Source organism: Lissotriton helveticus, chromosome 11 (assembly GCF_964261635.1).
Source record: "Lissotriton helveticus chromosome 11, aLisHel1.1, whole genome shotgun sequence".
Lineage (NCBI taxonomy): Eukaryota > Metazoa > Chordata > Amphibia > Caudata > Salamandridae > Lissotriton > Lissotriton helveticus.
The window spans coordinates 915,030,893-915,049,070 of NC_136072.1; the positions used below are offsets into that span (position 1 = coordinate 915,030,893).

The following is an 18,178-nucleotide window of genomic DNA, read 5'->3' on the forward strand; positions in this document are numbered from 1 at the left end:
CCAGAGTCCACAGCAGGTCTATTCCCATAACTGTTCCTCGGGGGGAATAAGGCAGCCAATGCCACTGACCCTGGAGAGACCCATCATCACACTGGGGGTGAGATGAAGGTAAACTTCTTCAGTCCTTCCTTGCAGTGATATCAAGTGGCTTCTCCTTCCAGATGGGCACTTTTTGCCATTGTTGTTCAGATGTTCTTTCTCTTCTCATTATCTCTACCTTCTGTTGGGGTTTTTAAGTGGGGTTGACGTGTTTGAAGTCAGACACCCCTGCCTAATCCCAGGTTCCCACCCCCTATTGCAACCCTCATGCACAGCATTATGGTTCATCCAACATGGCAACTTCAAGTTGTCTGAGGAAAGAGCTTCCCTGAGAGCCTCAGTTACACTCCTAGCAGAAACAGCTGTCTGATCCTTTCCGACCAAAACATCAACAGCGACCCCCCTCCAGTGTTGGGCTCTTGAGATATGGCATCCTCCTTTGTTTCTATGGGCCAGCCCAGGTGCAGTGGACAAGCTAATTAACAGATGCAGATTTCATCCCCACCTCTTCCTGTCCCAGAAACTAGGTCAATCACTGATAATTGAGCTACTGTGTTGGGAGACCTTTGATCATCCTTTTGGACAGTCGATAAATTAACAATATTTGGCCCAGTGGGGGAGGGACAAAGACCTGGAATTTGATTAGGATCTGAGCCATGGATATATGACAATTCAAAAGTGCCATAAGAAGACAAGTTATGATGCCAGAGACTGTAGCTCTACACTGGGGATGCGTGTTTACACCTAGATTCATACCTCACTGGAACCTGTAGGCCTAAGTATCGAAAAGGTTTCTTTCAGTGCAGATTTTGCCTATAATGTTTAATTCAGTTACGTACCACACATTGTCAGTAAGCACTACAAACCTGTACTATAAATGCTCACTCACTTTATGAGGTCTTCCCCAGGACACTACTAATCCTTGATAGGTCCCTTTTGCCACGAACTACCTGTGTGGAGATACTGGGCTGCATTAAGCCAGTAGTCTCTCACATGTTCACATGTACCTAACCCTGAGCTTTTTACCATTGCTGGACTGCATCAGCCTCATCTTAAAAGGTGGACACAGGTGGTCAGCACTCTCAGTTGATTTACTGCCATTTTACAGTAAGTGAGATACAAGTATTGAGGCTCACTCACAGTAAAAGTCCAAAAAACGAATAGTCAAAAGTGAAAGATCCAGTGGATTAAGCAGATGAAACACACTTTGCAACAATGCTAATAAACAGATGAAGGGAATTGTGTACAAAGTCAGGACATACTTGTATACACTGTGTGGAGGTGACAACAGCTCAAGATATACCTCTCTCGTTATCTCACTTTTAGAAAGTCACACCCTATCCACAGAACCCACAAGCTATTTCAAGACATGTCAAGGTAATAACTGCATGCGTCCTTCTACTCTTCAAAGGAGCTAAAGATTGGCATGCCTGGTTAGTGGTAACCGGACCTTTCTTTGGGATTAGGATTATCAACATCACCTCTTTTAGGTAGGAAAAGGCACAAAGAGCAATTGTTTTCTGTACTAGGCAAAAATATTAATAAAAGAAACATGCCTAGAACCCTTAGTTGGAAAACAAAGTATTAGGAATCAATTTCAATACATAAAGCCTAAGAAGCTTTTTGGAGAATTGTTGCAGACAGTAAAAGGTTCATGATCAAGTTAATATAGTAACCTTCAGATATAACAAAATGAAGAGCGTCTACATTACTTTTCCCGGAGAAACATCAGATCTTTTCACCTTAAAAAGGTGTCACTATTTCCTCCTGCCCCTGGAATAAATGTATTATCTGGTGTTTTTGTTTCCCATGAGGATCAGTGTAAATGCAGAGATACCGGTTTCATCCATATAGTAGTTTTTCAAAATGGCTAGACGAGACCAGTACAGATTCACAGTGCCATCTCTTAGTCATCAACCATTTCTTGGAGAATAACTGGTGATTACAAAGGGCATTTCAGGGGTGGCCTTAGGCATGTGAAAGCTGTGCACCTGCACAGGGCCGCCAAACCCCAGGGGCCGCCACGCCAATATATATCCTTAATGCACAAGTTACTACTTGTGTAACGATATATCTGTAAGAGACATTAGTTAGCGATAGATTCCTTACCTTAGAATATCCCCAGGCGTCAGACTGGATCCGGAAATTTTTGCGTAGCAGTACCCTTGCGCGTCGGTAGGCGTCTGCGGCTCCGCGTCCGTCGTCGGCGTCATGGGCGCCGTGATGACGTCGTCTGAGTACTTAGACGCCGCCTCCGTGTGCTGACGTCAGTTCTTAGACACAGCTTTTCCGCGCCAGAAGCGCTGAGCCATGTTAAAAACCAACACTGGTGCCATTGAAACTAGGGCCCTGAAAGGGGATGACCTTAACCCTAGATATCGGTTCGCAGAACGGGGAGGATAGGCGGGTCGGTAAGGAATCTATCACTAACTAATGTCTCTTACAGATATATCGTTACACAAGTAGTAACTTGTGCATCTGAAAGAGACACGTTAGTGATAGATTCCTTACCTTAGAATAGATACCCCAGCAATACCAACCCCGGTGGTGGGTCTGCGAACCAATAATCACACCAGAAAGTCCTGGAGGACCGAACGGCCAAAGAAGCCATCCCTCCGGACTGGACTGTCCAGGCAATAGTGTCTTGCAAATGTGTGCAGCGAGGCCCACGTAGCTGCCTGGCAAATGTCCTGCAAGGGCACTCCCCGGCCCAGGGCAGTTGTAGTCGCCGTGGCCCGAGTGGAATGAGCCCGTAATCCAACAGGTGGCTCCTTTTTGGCCAAGGAGTAACATGCCTGGATACACAAGATGATCCACCGAGAGATGGTCCTCTTGTGCACCGCCTTTCCCTTCTTAGCGCCCACGTAACCAACAAAGAGTTGGTCATCCACCCGGAACTGGCGTGTGCAATCCAGATAGAAAGAGAGCGCCCGTTTTGGGTCCAGACGGTGGAGCCGCTTTTCCTCTTTAGAGGGATGCGGTGGTGGAAAGAAGGTAGGCAACTCAGACAAAACGGAGTTGCTCATCCTAGGAACTTCCCCCGATGCTTGGGACGACTCTTGGTGGCCTTCCGCTCTGGGCACAGCACCCACACCCACAGACCATGCTCGCAACCTTGGCTTCATCCTAGACTCCTCTCTCTCGATGTCCAGACAAGTCAACGCAGTCTCATCCTCCTGCTTCAACTTACTCCGCATTCTCAAAAAGATCTTCCGCTGGATCCCCCTAGAGACAAGAAAGACTGTCACCCACGCACTGGTCACGAGTCGACTGGATTATGGTAACACACTATACGCCGGAATCACAGCAAAATTACAGAAAAAACTCCAACGCATCCAAAACGCATCAGCGAGACTCATATTAGACATCCCTCGCCAAGATCACATCACCGGACACCTAAATGACCTCCACTGGCTTCCCGTCAACAAAAGAATTACATTCCGCCTTCTCACCCACGCACACAAGGCCCTCTACAATCAAGGACCCGAATGCCTCAACACACGACTGTCCTTCTACAAACCAACCCGCCAACTTAGATCGTCCAATCAAGCCCTCGCCGCAGACCCGCGCATCCGAAAATCCACCATGGGTGGCAGATCCTTCTCCTTCCTCGCTGCCAAGACCTGGAACACACTCCCCACTCACCTCCGCCTTACTCAAAACCACATCTCCTTCAGAAAAGAACTCAAAACCTGGCTATTCGACAAATAATGAACCCCTTCCCCAAGCGCCTTGAGACCCCCTGGGTGAGTAGCGCGCTATATAAATGCTCGAACTTGAACTTGAAGGTGATAGACTGCCCGATGTGGAAGGCCGTGACAACCTTGGGCAGGAAAGATGGCCTAGTCCGCAACACAACCTTGTCCGGATGGATAGAAAGGAAAGGGGGTTTAGATGAAAGAGCCTGGAGCTCACTCACTCTCCTGGCAGAGGTGATGGCAACCAGGAAAGCAGTCTTCAGAGTAAGAAGGCGGAGAGGACAGTTGTGAAGTGGCTCAAAGGGAGCGCACATCAGAAATGTAAGAACAAGGTTCAAGTCCCACTGAGGCATCACAAACGGAACAGGAGGGAACGTGTGTGTGATGCCCTTCAAAAACCTATTTACAATTGGGGACTTGAACAAAGAAGGTCGATCAGGCAGCCTCAGAAAGGCTGAAAGGGCAGAAAGGTAGCCCTTGATAGTGCCAAGAGCAGAGCCCTGCTGGGCAAGAGAAAGAAGGAAGAGAAGAACCTCAGCAAGAGGGGCAGAAAGAGGATCCACAGCCTTTGCTGTGCTCCATGCCACATACTTATTCCACCTGCAGGCGTATACCGATTTTGTGGAGGGACGCCTGGCTGCCAGAATGACGTTACAGACTTCAGGAGGCAAGTCAAATGGCCTCAACTGTCGCCGCTCAATCTCCAAGTATGGAGGTGGAGACTGGACAGGTTCGTGTGGAGGACCGTCCCATGCTGCTGGGACAGAAGGTCCTCCTGAAGAGGCAGACGAATCGGGGGATCGACTGACATACTGAGTAGCTCGGGATACCAGTACCTTCGTGCCCAGTTCGGAGCCACAAGGATGACTTGTGCCCGGTCGCGCTTGATCTTCTTCAGCACTCTGGGCAGAAGTGGTATAGGCGGAAAGGCGTACAACAGACCGCAACTCCACTCGCGACGAAAAGTGTCGCCGAGCGAGTGCCGCCTTGGAAATTCCAACGCGCAGAACTGATGATCTCCGCCTCTCCCATGTGGCATCCCCAGCCCTGGAGGAACGCGTCCGTCACAACTACGTGCTCCGGTTGGGGAAGGGAGAGGGATCTGCCGCTGACCCAATCGTGGTCCGTGAGCCACCACTGCAGCTGTCTCGCAGTGCCCTCCGAGATCAGGACATGGTCGGAAAGGTTGCCCTGATGCTGGGCCCACTGAAACTTCAGGTCCCACTGCAGAGCCCGCATCCGCCACCGGGCGTGATGCACCAGAAGGATGCAGGAGGCCATCAGCCCCAGGAGCCGCAGCGTCAACCTGACCGAGACCCGGGATAAAGGCTGAAAGAGTGGAACCAGAGCCTGAATATCCCGAACCCGCTGCTCGGGAGGATTAACCTGAAACTGCGCCGAGTCGAGAACCGCTCCGATGAAGAGGAGCTTCTGAGAGGGGCACAGGTGTGACTTCGGCACATTGATGGAGAACCCCAGCTGGTGCAGGAAGTCTGCCGTCGTCTGGAGGTGGTTGACGACCGTCTGGGGCGACCCCGCCTTCAACAACCAGTCGTCGAGGTAGGGGAAGACTGAAACCCCTAACCTGCGCAGATGAGCTGCGACCACCGCCATCACCTTTGTGAACACCCGTGGGGCGCTGGTAAGGCCGAAGGGGAGCACGGTAAACTGAAAGTGCTCGTGGCCAACCGTGAACCGCAGGTAGCGCCGGTGGGCCGGCAAGACGGGGATGTGTAAATAGGCGTCCTGCAAGTCCAACGCTACCATCCAGTCTTCTGGGTCCAGGGCAGCTAGGACCTGAGCCAGTGTCAGCATTTTGAACTTCTCCTTCCGGAGGAAGCCGTTGACGTTCCGTAGGTCCAAGATAGGGCGGAGGCCCCCTTTGCCCTTCTTGGGTACCAGAAAGTAGTGGGAGTAACAACCACACCCTACTTCTGACCCAGGAACGCGCTCGATGGCTCCCTTGGCCAAGAGGGCCGTAACTTCCTCCTGCAGAAGCCGCAAATGATCCCCCGATACGCGGTGGTACTGCGGTGGCATGGCTGGAGGGGTCGTCTCGAAGGGGAGGGAGTAGCCCCTTCGGAGGATTTGCAGCACCCACCTGTCTGAAGTGACAGTGTGCCAGTGGAGGAGGTGATGGGCCTGAAAGCACAGACTAGGAGGGCTTTGAGGCGGATGCCGCGGGGGAAGGTGTGGACTGACCTCGCCGTTGTCCCCGACCGCCGCCACGGCGGTTTCCACGGCCGCCACCGTGTTGGGTATTACCCTGCGGTGCATGGCTGGCAGCACGTGTGGGTACAGGCGACGGCCATCAAACGGCATGTCCATGAGTGTATTCTGGACATCAGCCGAGAAGTTGGCGGATCTCAACCAGGCGTGGCGACGAATCGCCACCGTCGTTGCCATCGCTCTGCCCAGTGAGTCGGTGGTATCCAGTCCATACCGAATAGAATAACGTGCCAATCTCGGCCTTCCACAAGGGCTTGGCCGAGTTTAGCCCGTACCTCCAACGGGCATTCTGGCAGCACGTCCTCGACCGTATCCCACAGGGAGTGGGTGTAGCGGCCCAAGAGGCATGCGGTGTTGGAAGACCGCAGTCCCAAACTCAGGGAGGAGAATACCTTCTTGCCGTATTGCTCATACCTCTTGGATTCCCTTTCAGGCGGAGCCGACGGGAATGCGGTCTGGGAATTGGAGGCCTGGATCACCAGGATCTCAGGGGTGGGGTGGGTGGACAGGAAACAAGGGTCGCCCGGGGCCGGGCGGTGGCGTCTGGCCACGTTCCTATCTACAGGCGAACCTGTAGCGGGCCTGGACCAAGTGCCCAAAAGAACGTCGGTCAAGGCCTCATTAAACGGCAGCAGGGGCTCAGCCGAGCTTGACTGCGGTTTAAGGACCTCAGTGAGGAGGTTAGTCCTCACGGCCGCGACGGGGAGTTCAAGGCCCAAGGCCTTGGCCGCCCGCGTCAGCACCACACTATAGGCAGCCCCCTCCTCCGTAGCCACAGTAGGAGGGGAGACAAAGCCAGTGTCTGGTGATGTGTCCAGACCACTGGCATCCCCAAGTTCACCTGTCCAGTCCTCCTGGGACTGACACCCCCGTGTCAGAGGGTCCTCAGACCCCTCCCAATCCTCTTCATCACCCATCTCCTGGTACCCAGGGGTGTCAAATGATGGGGCCGGCTCATGAAAGGTAAACTCTCCGAACGGCGTCTGAAGCGGCGCCCAGCTCCGGGTCGAGGGAGGCCTCGGGGACGGCGCCGCCCGAAGACGGCGCCGGGGGTGACACCTGAGGGACGGGCGCCGGGGAGGTCGTTAGGTCCACCGGCGATGACCCGGATCCGGATCCAGTGGGGCCCGAAGGCGTCGGCGGTGCCGAGGCCGAAGCACTCGACGGAGTCGGTGCCGGAGCCCCCGACCCGCTAGGGCCCCCAGACGGGTCTGCTGGGCCCGAAGGCGCCGCGGAGTGCGCCGGGGGAGTGAGGGACCTCATGGCCATGAGGAACCGCTCGATCTCCTCCGGCGTCGCGCGTGGCCCAGGGACCAGAGGGTATGGGGCCGGACGCGACGCCTGCGACTCAGACGGAGCCGCGTGGGCGGTGTCACCTGAACCCCCGGCCGCGTCGTGCGAGCGTCGGGGGGAGTCGGAAGAGCGATGACGTCTCTTCGACTTCTTGTGCTTACCTGACGACTTCGACCCAGAGGAGTGATGTCAACTCCCGGAGCTATGGTGGCTCCGCTCCCGCGACCGGTCCCTCGACCTCCGTCCAGACCGGGACCTCTTTCGGCGCAGGGCCGACTGCCGGAGTTCGAGTCGCTTGCGGGACCGCTCCCGCCTAGCTTTCGAAGTCAGGGCCCGGCAGTCGGAACAGGTCTTATCGTCGTGGTCGACGCCGAGACAGTGGAGACACCGACGGTGAGGGTCGGTGACGGATATCAGTCGGTCGCAATCCTCACAGTGCTTAAAACCTGGCCTCCCTACCGGCACCGTTCGGAATCGAAGACTCGAAAAAGAATGATCAAAAGAGATCAAAAAAGTTTAGTCAAAAAGACTAAGGTACCACTTTTTCCGGATCTGCGCTGCTGGCGCGGAGAAAAGAAGAACTGACGTCAGCACGCGGACGCGGCGTCTAAGTACTACGACGACGTCATCACGGCGCCGACGACCGACGCGGAGCCATAGACGACGCCTACCGACGCGCAAGGGTACTGCTACGCAAAAATGTCCAGATCCAGTCTGACGCCTGGGAATATTCTACGGTAAGGAATCTATCACTAACGTGTCTCTTTCAGATATAATAATCCTCTGAGGATGGATACATATTTGCGTGGCGGCTCCTGGCAGGGATTTGGCGGCCTCCGGCTCCGTTCCACTTCCAAACACCCTGACCCCCCCTCTTCACTGGCCTCCGCGCCTACGTTCCTCCTGGTTCCTGATTGGCTTCTTTCATTCCCTACCCACTGCTGGCCCGCTGGTAAAGGCATTTTAAACATTGCAAGCAAAATTAAGAGAATTAGAGTACACAAATCTGGTTATTCGAAACGAAAGAGAAAGGCGGCTCAGCAGGCTTTCGTAGCGTCACAGGAAGGAGCAATCTGGCTCCTCCTCCTAAATGTTATTGTTCTGAGACGAATTCGGAAGGGTAGGAGCATCCGCAGGTACTGGTCATTTAACGCCTTTTCTGGACGTTTTATTAAAACACCTTCCTGAGCTCCGGGTGGCTTCGCCCAACCAGGACCCCCTCTTCCGGGGCCCCCTACCTACGCTCCCTGCCCAGGGCCACCATGAGCCTAGAGCCGCCCCTGGGCATTTGTTCGTGCTTACCCAGACTTCCTTCTATTTGGAGTAACAGATTAAAGTAACAAGCTTATAACAACCATCACAGCATCTTTAAATCTGTGAAGTATGATTCAAGCTGTGCGGTAGGAAAAATATTTTACCGTTAAAAAGGAGAGTACAGACAGCATTTCAGACATGAGATCAAGCAAACAGCCAACAGTAAATGTGAATACTATATCCCATTAATGGCACCTAACTGCTCTTAGCCTGAATTCCTTCTTTGATCACATGCATGCACCATAACTAAACTGCAAAAAGGAGCATCTTCTTTATGCTTTCAGCAGGACAGGTACCCGGCATTTCCGACATTTCTCGAACAATAAAAACTTTGTACATTGCTTGAAAACACCTCAACAAGAACACAAAGAACAAATAAAGACCATGTTCTCCTCCAGGGGAATCTTCATTATAGTCATAAGCACTGAATAGTCGCACTCACACACTGGAGCCTTTTTTTCTCTTTATTTTTATAAAACATATATTAAATAAAAAATATACTTTATTTTAGAAAAAAATAACTTTCTGTGAAAAATAAAAGCATTAGAAAAGCCTATACCCAGATATATCAGCCAATTCTCAAGTATGTACTTTAAAAAAAAAATGGTAAAGATTTTCAAAATATATACTGTTACCAGTATGTCGTTACAACGCATGCTTTTTCCACGCATGCCTTTACAACGCAGGTTTTACAACGCAAGTCGCGACTTGCGTTGGGGGGCGCTGGATAGTGAATAGTTTAATTTACTATTCCAACTCCAGTCCCCGTGGATAGTAGGGAAGGTTTTGTATAGTAAATTAAACTATTCCCTATCCTACAGCGCCCTCCAGCGCAAGTTGTTGTAACGACTTGCGTTGTAATACCTGCGTTGTAAAGGTACTGCGTGGAAAAAGTTTTGTTGTAAAGGATGTTTCCCGTTACTAACAGAAACCTAGTGACCTGACGAGCACTTTTTTCCCAAGGATGAGGGAAAAAAACAGGAACAATGTAGCCATATACGTTGAAGTCTAAAAAAAGCTGGGAGAAAACGGAGCTGCTCCTTTAAGGTACAGAGCACCTCCAGTAACCCATCATGCACTGTAGGCGGTAGTTGGGTCAGTTCTCATGGGAATAGGGGAGCAATTACCTAAGCCTCTTCTCCAGGGAGTAGGGAAGGTTGCTTATAATTTTAATGAAGATTCTCCTAGCAGGGATCTAGTACCTCAGGTAAGGACCTATTCCTTCATTTCAAGAGATAAGCACTAAATAGAGAAGAAATCCCTTCCCTATAAAAGAAGAGGAAAAGGAGAAAGACCCACATTGCACTATCCAAACAGACATAGAAAGGCGTGTCCGGCCTAGACATCTGGTCTGAAATCTGTGTAAAGGCAATAGTTCCTTGTGAAAGTATGTACAAACTTCCAAGTAGCTGCTTTACAAGTCTCTGCATAAAGCAGCAGTAGTGGCCCTTCATCTGTAGACTTAACTCTGAGCCTACCAGCCAATTTCTTGTTGGCATTTTTATAACACAGTAAAATACAAGACACAATCCAACCAACAAATATGAACTACTTGTAAGAAGCCAAACAAGATTTATAGGGCTAAAATTAACAAATAGATGTCCACTATCAGAACAATTTAGAGCTGGAGTCGAAGGATTCTCAAAGAAGGTCAGAAAAGAGATGGTCTGATTTATTGTTTGATTTACATGAAAATCTTAACTTTAGGAACAAATCTAACGTGGTTTCTCATAATTGTCGTTCTTTAACAGAATAAAAGTTTCCTTACAACAAAGGACCTGGATTACACTAACCTGAAGAACGGAAGGAATATCCACAACAAAAACAGTTTCCAGGGAGATATTTTGACAGATGGCTTTTGAACAGGCACAAAATGGACCCGATATTTTGGATAGAACCACATTCAACTCCAAGGCAGGAAAAGGGCTGCTTATGGGAGGGTAAGTCTTAATCCCTTCCAGAAAATACTTGACAAGCAGAAGTTTGAATAGGGTGAAGGGTTTTCCTGTAAGCTTTTATGGCTCCAAGGTGTACCTATATAGAAGAATACCGCATCCCTGACTTCGCTAAAACAAGAAGATAATGGAATACAGATTTTCTTTGCATATGGTATGATCAATATTCTTTTGTAGGTTCAAAATGCAAAACCCTTCCAATTTGAATGAACATGAGGTTCAAGTGGGAGGGCAACTATCCTCTTTCAAGTTCCTCATAAATTCTTCTGGCAGGTTTAAATGTCCTTATAAGAAGAGTTCAAGAATCAGGCTCCCAATCTCAGTGATGAAAGATAGCAATGCAAGAACTGGCTCCTGAGCTTGAACTGAAACTCTGGTTTGCACAGCAGTCTCTGGACATCCCAAAGGGTGTAAAAGACCTGTGTAACACCACTGTGTGGCCACTCTGGACATGTAAGAATCATTATCAAGCTGTCCTTCACTAGTTTGATGATCACCTATGAGATCAATGGCAGTGGCTGAAATACATTAACAAACATTTTTGGCCAATTGATCAAAAGAGCATTCCTGGAGCTCCTGGTTGGTAAAACCTGGATGTATACCATGGGCATTTCCTTCTGTCTGCGATTGCAAATAAGTCAGCATCTGGAAATCACATTTGGAAAATGTAATTTGCAGAACGTTTAATACCAAATCATGATTATATTGGAATAGCCAGCTTAGAGAATCTGCATGCGTGCTGTGGGTTCCTGATGGGTGGACTACTACGATATGCAAGTTTCTTGCAATCAATTATCTCCAAATTGTCCAGGCATCTAGCGTGATCTCTGGCTCTCATTGTAGGAAGCTGGATTTCTGTTGCATTAACCCCCCCCCACTTTTTGCTAGATTTCTGATGCACTTTGAATTGATGTGCCCTGGGTCCCTGCCAATCAGGTTCCCAAGCCCTGGGTTCTTTCCCAAAACTGTACCCTTGTACCCCCAATTGGCACCTCTCTGGCCACATGTAAGTCCCTTGTAAAAGGTACCATGGATACCAAGTGCCCTGTGACCAGGGAAGGCTTCTAAGGGCTGCAACACATATTGTGCCACCCTTAGAGGGGGGAGGTAACTAAAACAAACAAACACACACACACACACACACACACCCCCAACCTGCCACACTATACCTTACTTTGGTATAGTATATACAGTCAGCTTCCTACATTCACGCCTCCCTGTTTGTGGAGATAACATATTTGTGTCAGGTTTTCTGTCTGAAAAACAAGGGAAGAGGTTATGAAGCAAGGTAGAAATAACAGTCAGGGCCAGATGAACCACCCTCAATTCCAGGAGGGTGATGTGATAGTTTTTTTATTTTAACAACAACAATCCTTGGACCTAGAGAATAGTCATATGGCCTCCCCATATGGCCTCTATCATAATCGTCTGAGTGAGCACCACCATGGGAGGGTTGTGAACTGCGATCTGAAACAGTCAAGTTGTCCTCCCAAATGCATGACAGTTGATGCCACTGGGTATCCAGGCATTTCTGCAACGGCCTCATCTGCAGATGGGTATTTGGAATCAGAAAGATGAAGGAAGCTGGTGAGCCCAGAAGTGACAAGATATGATAAGCACTTAGTTTTTAGAAAACTAATTCTTAACATGGATAGAAGAGTCTCTCCTCCAAAGGATACACTCATGTTGATACTTTGTCTAAGCCCAGGTAACGGATGTACTGTACTGCAGTTGTTAGACATTGATGTACTCAAAAGGCCCAACTGATGAAACAGAGATTTCTTCCCTACTGAGTCTAACTTCTTATTTTGGTTCCAACGAGGTAGTATGCCATGGAATGGTGTTTTCTTACTGCTGCCACTGCAAAGAACCAGAAAGAGGATCTGCATGCATGAAGAGAGAATCCAGCTTGGGGTATTTGAACTCCTTTTGCAATCCTGAAGGGGCAGACTTGGCTGAACCGGACGTTAAGGATAGCTCCATTGCATGTTCAAGAAGTCCTGAAACCAACAGCAGCAAAGGGACAGCAGAAGATTGTGGATGTAATTTCATAAAGATGATTGAAAACTTAGGCTGGTTAAACAGAATTGGTACATTCAGCTTGTTGGCCCCTCGCACCAAAACCTCATGAAGGTGGTGATGAACAATTTAGTTACCTGCTGTAACATTCTTTCGGGTGAATACTCTTTCTAACCAAAGAGTCCTCACCTTTTAAATATCCCCAGGCACTATACTGGATTCAGAAAATTAAAAAAACAGGGATCCTGTGCACTCGTAGGTAATGCAGTGTGGCTCGGCACCAACTTTGTTGCACTCTGGAGGAGGTAACAGAGCAGCATAAAAGTGCCAGCCATGCGCACTGACGTAAGTTTCTTTCATACACCTGCACGACCCCCCAGATGTGGAGTCCATCAGTAGATTGGAACAAGTGTGCAGATTCCAAAATTTGGACCTTTTTATATGGAAAAGGAGACCAGCCCACATAAAGGTGGGTGAGAGGGTGGTGAAGAATTTGTGTTAATAGTATCCACCAGAGAGAGCTTTACCAAAGGCAAGTAACTTGTTCTTCTGATGGATACTTCTAAAAACAGATTCCTCACCTTGTGAATAGATATCAAAGCAGAAACGCCCAAGGTAGTGGGTCTATGAAGTGGCTCAGATCATAAAAAGTCATACTGGCCCAAATGGTCAAAAAAAAAAAAATACCGTTCTCATTGGACCTGGATGTCAAAGCACTAGTACTTGGTGAACATGTGCCCTGATGTCCATATATCGGCCTGCCCGATATCCAGGGCAGGCGCTCCATGTGCAAATGCAGTGGCAGGTCACTTCGCTCTGGTGGAAAGAGCTTTTGGTAACTGCTTCTTAAACACTGCATAACAGATATTAATACAGAGAATTATTCAACAGAAAGTGGTCTACTTCTGCATCGTCTTATCCTTCTTTACCGTTGAGACCTCACAATAAGTTGATTGTTCACGTGATATTCCTTCGTAAGATCAACATAAAAGTAATCTGTTGGGGTGCAAGCCGTGGAGTCATTTTTCTTCTTTCAAGGCATAAGGTAGCACAAAGAAGGTTGGAAGAGTGATGGCTTGTCTGACGTGAAAAGGCGTCACCACCTTCGGTAGGATTGCAGCTTGAGTCCGTAATAGCAGTTTTTCCAGAAAAAAAGCAGAATGAGGTAGGTACCTGGACCAAGAGCGCTTGAAGCTCATTCACATATTGTGCCAATTTTATCGCAACCAGTAAAAACGTTCCTAATGTGAGTGGGTACAGTGGACAACTGTGCATTGGCGCAAAAGGTCTACACATGAGGAAAGTGCAGAGCAAATTCAAGAGTCAAAGTGGGATCAAAAAGGGATTTAGGCAGAAACATATGTTGCAAACCTTTCAGAAAACACATTAGAACTGGTGATTTGAACAAGGACAGATGGTCCGGCAAGGGTAAAAAGGCTGAAAGGGTTTTAACAGTGCCTACAGCAAGTCATTGCAGGCCCAAAGATAAAACAAATAGCTCTACATCTGACAGTTTAGTCTGCAATGGATCTACACAAAGCCACAAACCTATCCAAGTGCCTGACAAACACTCATTTAATGGATGAATGCCTTGCAGCTAGGATCACATCGACAATTCAGAAGGAAGCTCAATGGAGATCAACTACTGCCGCTCAATCTCCATGCATGGAGGTGCATATTAAGCAGGTCCAGGAGCAGCACCCTGCCCTGCTGTTGCGACAGCAGATCCTCCCAAAGCATATGCCTGACCGGATGACAGATGCTCAGGCTCAGAAGTTCTAAGTACCAAACTCTCCTGGCCCAATCCAGAGCCATGAGGATGACCTGGGCCTGTTTTTTCCTGATCCTCTTCAGAAGTCGAGCAGGAGAAGCAGTGGCAGCAGTCCCATGCACCACTCAATGAGGAATGCGTTTCCAAGGGACAACAGTACAATGAGCAAAAGTATGGACACTGCGCGTTCTAGGTAGTGGAGAAGACATCAAGCCAGGGTTCCCCTCATTGCTGAAAGAAACTCTGCGCTACCTCCGTTCCATCTCCAGTTGAGATCTTCTAGAAGTTGGTGACCGAGCTTGTCTCAATTGGAGTTTAAAGATTCCGCCATGTGATGCGTCACCACAGAGATAACTTCTGGCACATGACCCACAACCCTACCCCACCCAACCCCACCCTGCCATATGGCATTGGTGTTGTCTGTGAGAACCTGAACAAGCCTGCCCATGAGGTCCACAGGAAAGCCTTTAACATCAAGTGAAATGTTCAAAGCTCCAACCGAAACATGTGGATCAGGGTCTCTGCCAGAGACCAGATTCCTTTGATCTACACTTCTACCAGATGGCCTACCCAATCAATTAGTGATGTGTCCATCACCAATATCCACTCCAGATGGGATGAAGAGAGGGGTCTGCTACTGTTCCAATTGCGCTTGAGCAGCAACCTCTGCAGATCTTTTTCAGTCTCAACTGACACCTGGATGGAATCAGACAGGTTTTCCTTGTGAGGGGGAAAGTGAACTGCTGCAGTTTGCCATGAACTTACTGCAAAAAAACAGCAGAGCTAGAACGACAGACAAGAGCAGAGAAACAATTAAATTCTTCTCCAAGACCAACGTCTATGATAGATAACCCTTTACTAGGAAGACAATGTACAAATTAAATCATCAAGTCTGTTTTTTAATCATTTACTTTTGCAAGTAAGTATTCCACATCTATATACTGACTACTTGGGGCAAATGGTGTAAAAAATCCAAGCAGAATGGATAAACCTAAGATGAACATGTTAGGAAGCTGGTGTGAGTTCTGAAACCTAGAGCAACACTAGACCAGGTCCTTGTTAGACTGGGTGCCGTCATATCTACTGTACCAGCTCACCTCTGAGCATCATGTGCAAAAAACACGGTTTGTGGAGAATCAATCTGATACAGAAGTGCAAAATAAGTTAAAATGTAGCGGCAGGTTGGACTGATCTCTCGGTGATGAAAGTAAACCAAAAAAATTAACAAATAATTAGTTTCAGGCGAAGTATCCGCCAATGGTGACAAAACTAACATTTTCCAAAACAACATGGAAATACGGTTTCTGGGTTTTGCTTGTTTTATTTTTTAGTATGAACCCCTGGACAAGGGTAAATATTCAAAAGTGATGATCTGTAAGGTGAAGGAAAACCGAGTATGGGAAAAGTAAATGGTAAAACCAGAGGACAAGAGCAAGTACCATGGTAGGATGAATAGAAATGAGGTACTGGGGAGGAGAACGATAGATTATTACAAGAAGCAGGGTGGCAGAAGGAGAGGAAGAGAAAGATGGGGGGCAAGGTGGGGAGATGAAGTGTGAAGAAGGAATAAAAGAGTGAATACACTAGGTTCTGTAGGAACAAATAAGTGTAGAATGAGAGCAGGGTGGAAGAAATAGTGAGGAAATAGGGGATGTCTTTAGGGGAATGTTGGAGAAATGTAGAGGAGGGTGAGCTAAAACAAATAGGAATGGCAAAAGGAGCAAGAAATCAAAAAGGAGAGCAAGGACAGGCAAGCTGGTTCCAAGAACTTCCTCCTAAGGACTACCAACAGGCTCAACATTTAGGGTGGAGTAGGAAAATTCATCTAAAGGACCAGCGGTGAAAAAAGAAAGGCAACATGAGGAGCGAACAAGAGACAATGGAGTAACCAGGTAAGAAATTATTAGACTGGAAAAGAGGATGCAAGAGGTGAACACATGACTGGAACAAAAGCAATGTAACGATTGTTAAGAAAATCAGAGGGACGAGTTGGACATGACAAGAGAAGGAGCAAATTGAAGAAGCACAGGGAAGAGCTTGGGGGAAGAGAAGTTGGTGAGGAGAATGATAGAAAAAAAGTGTGTGAAGGAGAATGATAGAAAAAAAGTGTGTGAAGGAGAACAGTTAAAACAGAGAGCCGGACACAGAGCTCTGTGAATGAATAAATAACAAAGATAGCAGTAGGAGAAAGAGGAGGGGTTTGAAGAGAAAATGATGGAAGGAATAGCATCAAAACTGCATAATGGAAACCTGGGTACAAAATTTAAGGAGCTTAGAAGAGCAGGCTGAGAAGCTAAGTGGTTGATCCAGAAGCAAGTATTGGTGAAAGAGAAAGATGAAGACCAGTGATTGCATGAAAAGCAAGTGGGAGAAGTAAAATTAGAAGAATAATGGATAGCAATGGTAAAATGCCAAAGCTAAGGGAAGAATAAGGGTACAGGTTAAGAGAAGACTTTAAGGAAATTAAAAGAAGACTATTATGAAGAGGAAGATGGAAAGTAGAGGGAGAGGCACAAATAAACAAGGTACAAATAAACAGAACACAAAATAAATGCAAAATAAGGCTAACCTCTAAATTCTGCCAGTTCGGGGAAAGCAGATCAGCGGTGGCGAGACAGGACGTGAAAAAACACATGGAGACACGTCAATAAACAAGAAGAGAGCAAGCTTTCTACACAATAAAACATTTCCATCCCAATGCAATAAAACTTTGTTCTATGGAGACAGTACATTTGTAATTTGGTGGCACTCAGTATACAGTATACCTTAGAATGCATACCACCACGTTAAAAGTTATTTGACACAGGTCCTACTAAACATGCTAAGAGCAAACGTCTACTTGCATGATACCCCATATGAGTTATACAGAACTTTTCCCCAATACATCAACATTTTGATGCAGCACAGACATACGTTGTATAATAGATTATCTGCGTAAGAGAATCTCTCTTCACAACCAGTATTATGCAAATTACAATTACAAATACATGTCCTGTATAACACAAACTGTTACACAGACAACGCCTTTTCAACCTGCATCTTCTTTTCAACCTGCCAATTACACATGACATCTTACCTCTGGAATACACTGTGTGTAGCATAAATCTGTACAATAAATTGTGTGTTATACAGACCTACCTAATACACTATGTGTAGCACAAACTGAGCAATACATTGCGTGGAACATAGATCTTTGTCCTACCATACAAGTCTTTTAAAAAAGAAAATAAAACAGAAAATCTTTATAATACAAAAGGCACTGGGAATATTTTCTGAAGCCAGTTGTGGTGTGCATTGTTGCCCAGAACCACACATTCCACCTCATTTTCAAATATTTAGCTTGTGGGTCGCAAATCAGGAGGCAAATAAAGACTGTAAACGGCTAGAATTGGAAAAAGTGACTTGTTGGGACAAGAAGGGCAAAATCTTTAAGAAAGGCATGAGTAGTTCAATTCTTATGTTTTCATGGCTCTCTAAAACATTAATTGTTCACTATATTTTATGTGCTAGGCGAGTATATACCTGGACCAATTGTTATAGGAGAATAAGAATAATCATTGCCCAGAAAAATTAGTGGCAGGAAAGCACTATCACTTGGACAAAGAGAAGCCAAGGTGTGGTGATCAACAAATAAATCCATCAGAGATTTTCCAACGATGCTTCATTAGAAAGATGTGTTTATTATATTTTACATACCTGCAGTGGAAGGATCCACTCTTGTAACCAAATTCAATAACAGGTCACCAGTCACAAAATGCTAGAGGCCCAGAACCACACTATAGGTAATTTATTGACTTCTAACATTCAGGTAGCACAAACATTTCAGAGAGTGTGGTGTTCCAACGCCTTACGGCTTGGGA

The 18,178-nt window shown here is 47.3% G+C and overlaps 1 protein-coding gene across 1 annotated transcript in view; it reads right to left on the reverse strand.

Moving 5' to 3' along the window:
- Positions 1 to 18,178, reverse strand: part of AP1B1 (adaptor related protein complex 1 subunit beta 1) — a 342,547-nt gene that overhangs the window by 22,349 nt on the left and 302,020 nt on the right. The window lies entirely within an intron of this gene.